Source organism: Notolabrus celidotus, chromosome 23, assembly GCF_009762535.1.
Source record: "Notolabrus celidotus isolate fNotCel1 chromosome 23, fNotCel1.pri, whole genome shotgun sequence".
NCBI lineage: Eukaryota > Metazoa > Chordata > Actinopteri > Labriformes > Labridae > Notolabrus > Notolabrus celidotus.
Window position 1 is genome coordinate 23,440,763 of NC_048294.1, and position 4,965 is coordinate 23,445,727.

The 4,965-nt window shown below is 41.4% G+C and overlaps 1 long non-coding RNA gene across 1 annotated transcript; it reads left to right on the forward strand.

Annotated features, from left to right (window-relative positions):
- Nucleotides 1-446: 446 nt before the first annotated feature.
- LOC117807591 lies at nucleotides 447-4,759 on the forward strand. Its single transcript, XR_004630009.1, has 3 exons — nucleotides 447-507; nucleotides 667-726; nucleotides 4,311-4,759. It is a non-coding gene; the product is annotated as an uncharacterized LOC117807591 (long non-coding RNA).
- Nucleotides 4,760-4,965: the final 206 nt, after the last annotated feature.

The following is a 4,965-nucleotide window of genomic DNA, read 5'->3' on the forward strand; positions in this document are numbered from 1 at the left end:
TTTGACCGTGGGTTGAAGTCTGTTAGAATTGACCCTTTAGCGGCTGGATGATACAGCAGGCATGATGAACAAAATCGCAGGCGGTGGTTCAGATGTACCACAAACTGGTTTATTAAACAAACAGCAACAGCGACATCAGACACCAACCAACAACGAACAGAGACAGATTGTAACTGGCACCTTTTATACTGTGGCACTAATTGGCCTCCTGGACCAAACCATCTGGAGGTGTTCACAAATTATTTATTCTGCTCTCCAATTAGCTTAGACACCTGACCCTGTTCCTGACTTTGTGTCACCAATATTAACAACATTTCATAATTCCCACATTTCCTAAAATACATCTAAAACATGCTATTTAATTGATTCCCCTGCACCACTCAATTCGGACTCCCCCCTGACCAATTTGTGTTCTGGTCCCACCCCGGAACCTTTCTCTGGGTGTCCGTTCCTCGGGGAATCTTTTAACTGGAACACCCTGGAGCGGACACAGAACAGCAACCACAGGTAAGTCAAACAACCAACTTTGACATATTTGCACTACTGCCCTGGCACACTTTAACGTTAATACAGCCACACACACCTTCACATTCACTGCACACATGATTACTTATTGCTGACGTTAAACATCGTATTGGAGCCTTCTAACTCTCCTCTCTTCTCCAGGTGGAGCAGCGCCCTCACGCCGGCAACCCCCAGACAACCACACCTCAACCACGCACTATGGTTTGCCTAACTCTGGTTCATTCCTTAATCAATAAATAACAATAATAACAAGAAATGTGCAAATACACAATGTGCAAAGATCGCTTATAAAGTGCCAAGTGCCATCAATACTGTGTGTTGTTTATTAAAGTGCAATGAGCCCAAACCCTTGTGCCATATTTACACCGCAACTGCCGTCCGTCAGGAGTAACGAAGGGCTCTTCGTTACAAAGTCCCGGGTGGATTGTGCAAATCAGGCCAGTGAGGTATGGAGAAAAAAAAAGTAAATGCACTACACCACCAGACCAGTAGAGGGCAGTAAAACAAAGACGAATACCATTCATCACAAGTAGCCACAAACACAAACACCGTTACATTCAGCTGAAGGTCTCTAGTTTACAGGGTCCCTTTTAAAACCGTAACACCGGGAGAGACGCATTCACGGTGGGCTGAGAGAAGACTACTGTTACAAGCTGCTAAATCAAGAGAATCACAGCTTCTTCTTTTGAAAAGTACACACACATACAAAAAAGATAGAACAAATAAAAACTAATGAAAGAAAGAGAAATCAAGTGAATCACAGATGTGTGTGATGTTATTGTGGACGGCGGGTGGAATAAAAACACTGCAGTTAATCTATCAATCAGACATGTTCAGCATTTCAGGCCCTGCCCCCCCAAAAGCCCTGGGACCTTTGAAAAGTACTACCCCCCTAACAGGGGCTTTTTAGGGAGAGTATATCTACCCCTAATGTCCCTGCTGTCAAAAACGCCTTTATTCAAAACGCCTTTAGTGTTCAGAAATTTGACATAAGTCACAAAGGTATTTTCTTTTTCTTGCTTAGGAAAACATGAGATTAAAGTAAAGCAGCATTTCTTTATCATGCCAGGAAAATGCACAAGTAATTTCAAAGTCCTTGGGAAAGAGGCTGGATAATGCAGTCACTATTTGCAATTCAATCACTGGTTACAGTTTGTGGTGGCAGTTATAATCAAGGCCTCCCATTCAGAGACCATTTAGCACAGCAGGCTTATACTGAATTGGCTTTTGCAAACATGTCGACGAATGTACAGCTTACTTGACTTTACTCCCGGGGTCAATGTATGTTCCCAAAGTAACAGCTCTTACTGCACTGACTAAAACAAATAACGTTTCTGAGGTGTGATACTTTTTGCCACACAAACTGAGCTTTTAGTAATGCTCTATGATTTTAAGTAAACAAGAGGTTATCAACACTCTGGATAATGCATGTGCTGTTTCGCCAATCCATATAGAAAAAGGCAGCCCCCCTCTCTTGTGCTAGTTCTGTTGTAGGTGGTGGAGGAATCCCAGGAAGATGTCCAAGTCTCCTTTGGTCATCAGGTCTTAGTGTTCTTGTTTTGGGAAGTCTCTTCCCAGATTTCAACCGTCTTCCAAGGATTTCTCTCTGAAAATGAGGGATGTAAAGTTACATGGGAGACTACAGTTCTGCAGTCTTATGGCTTCTTCACTGTAGATGCTCCATGTTTTGGTCGTCTTGCTGTAGTAGCTTTTGTTCCCGTCACAATACAGAATTTATAATTAAACATTTGTGAATGATTTTTTCCTCCCATGTTTTTAAAATTCCACACAGGTAAATAGCAAATACTTTAGTGATGTTGTGTGTTTATGAGTGCATTTTGTACTGAAGGCAGAGAAATGTCTAATAAGAAACTTTTAGTATTAACCAGAAAGGTTGCATTTCCTGAAAGCAAATGCGTTGAAATGCTGAAGCTGAAGGCTGAAAGCTGTGAAACACAGCTGAACATGTGGAACAGTAGTAGAAGTAGTTGAATTAGTGGAAGAAGAAGAAGCAGAAGAAGTGGAAAAAGTGGAAGTGGAAAGGGGGGGAAAAGAAGTGGAAAAAGGAGAAGAAGTAAAAAAATGTGGAAAAAGGAGAAGATGTCGAAAAATTAGAAAAAGTTGAAGTGTTAGAAGTAGTAGCACCTATAAACTCCTTGACAAAGTATGGAAATGTCTAACCTGTGTGTGTGTGTGTGTGTGTGTGTGTGTGTGTGTGTGTGTGTGTGTGTGTGTGTGTGTGTGTGTGTGTGTTTGTCACTCACTGATGAGGTCATCTGAATCACCTGTGTGTGTGTGTGTGTGTGTGTGTGTGTGCGTGTGTCTTTGTGTCAGTCAGCACCGATGAGGTCATCTGAGTCAGCATTGTCTCCAACTGTCATTAACTGTTGCCATGGTGATGGGACCAGCTGTGTAACTGCTGTGTGACAGTTGATTTAGAATGGGATTCTTGGGGAAAATTAGGGTCTACATATGCCCGCACTGTGCGATAACCATAATAGCTATCAGAAAAATGATCAAACCGTGAGCATCACAAGACTCTGATGAATACAGTGATGTGTTTTTCATGTCTGTACAGTCAGAAATGTAGTCAGGGCAGCGAGTTAAGAAAAGTGAAACGTGTGCTTGCCCTCCAGAAATATTTAACATTACGGCAGATGGCCGAGCAGAGAGACTTTCTCTGACAGTTGGTGACCTGCTGGCTCAACGTTACAATCTTTTGCTTGTGTTACCTCTTTGACAGAAGCAGGAGAAGACAGGGAACGTTTTGATGTCTTATTTGTGTATGTGGAGTGAAATTTGTGGATTTTCTGGCAATTTTTCCAGAGGCCATGTCCCATTGTTTTCCCAGCCTGCCCACTCTAAGTTTTGAACCTCTCACTCTGCTCACCAGAGTTCCACCCCACACACACCAATGCTAAAGTGAGGGAAGAGCTGAGATTTGATGAATTTTTGAACGGTGAAATCTGTGAAACTGTGAATGATATCAAAAAAGTGAAACAGGTATAGATAGCTGAACGTCTTGTGAACAGTTTAAAGTTTGAATGGAGTCTATAAGTGAAAGTATGCTGAAGCTATGAGCTGTAGTAGTTGAAGAAGTTGAAGTGAATTTGAAGATTCCGCCCCATCTGTTTCAATGTAAAAAAAAAAAATGTTTAAATAAAGTTGAATAATTCAAAAAGTATATGTGAAAAGTAATAGCCTGAAAGAGGTGAAGGAGCTGAATAGTTGAAAAGTTGAACGGTTAAAATCGGACAAAATTTGAAGGATGTGAAACCAGGCACGGAAGAAGAAAAATATTAAGTAGAAAGTAGAAGAACAATATGTTGAAATCATAGACTGTATAAAATATGGACGTAGTAACCGTGACGTCACCAATCTGTTCCTGAGAGCTGTTTTGAAGGAAATCGACGGCAGCCATATTGGTAATGCCGAACTCAACTAGGCAGAGTGTGATGTAGTGTGAGCCTCTTAGCCAATGGCTGTGTTCCCGGAAAGTGAGTTCATCTGATGCTTTGGCATTCTTCAGAGACTTTTGAACAAAGAAACAGACGATGACCAGGGCATCAAAACGATGAAATCAACTTTAGCTGTGGCTGTCAAGCTGTTTATCTGTGTCTGTGTCTGTGCATGTATACTTAAGTGTGTGTGTCTGTCTCTGTGTGCCTGTGTATGTCAGTGTGTCTGCCACTCTACCTGTCTGTGTGCTTGTCTATCAGTGTTTCTGTGTTTGACATCTCCATGCCTGTCTGTTACTTTCTAATATAGTATTGTCTCCATTTTAGATACAAAGACCGCTTTTTCTCAAATGTGCACACTGCCTCAGAAGCTAAAGAGATGGTGATGCAGGCGCTGCAGAAGGTGACCAGAGGAGAGGCCATCAAGCAGGAGGATCTGGGGGAAGCCACCTGCCAGAAAGCTACGCAAGGCAGAGAAACCTCTCACTTTAGAGAAAAATACTTAGTCCTCACTGACAGAACTGAAGTGTGACGTTATTTGTATTTCAAGTGTTCTGCTTTTTCAATGTGTTGCCAAAAAAACTCTGAACATGTTACAGGCTGCAGGAAAGCAAAAGTGCAATGTTTGTTTTCAGAAATATAACGTTGACTGTTAAAATGTCAGCAACAGATGCAGTTGCATCATGGTGTTTGTTTCATTTGTTACAATGGGTACGGTTACATGATGTTTTTTAATTCAGAATTAATAATTCAGAATTAAATAATTCGGAATTAAAGTTTTCTCCTTCGTGTTTACATGGAAATAGTAATTCTGAATTGAGGTTTACATGGAAAACACGTTTAATTGTTTTTATTCAATTCCTCTTAACGTCTGGGGGTTGGGAAGGGTTCTGATTGGACAGGGGCGGGCGTGACGTATATTTACGTTTACCGGAAGAAAACAGACTCCAGTTCCTGCTTCTTTTGTTTTCGGTTACAACAT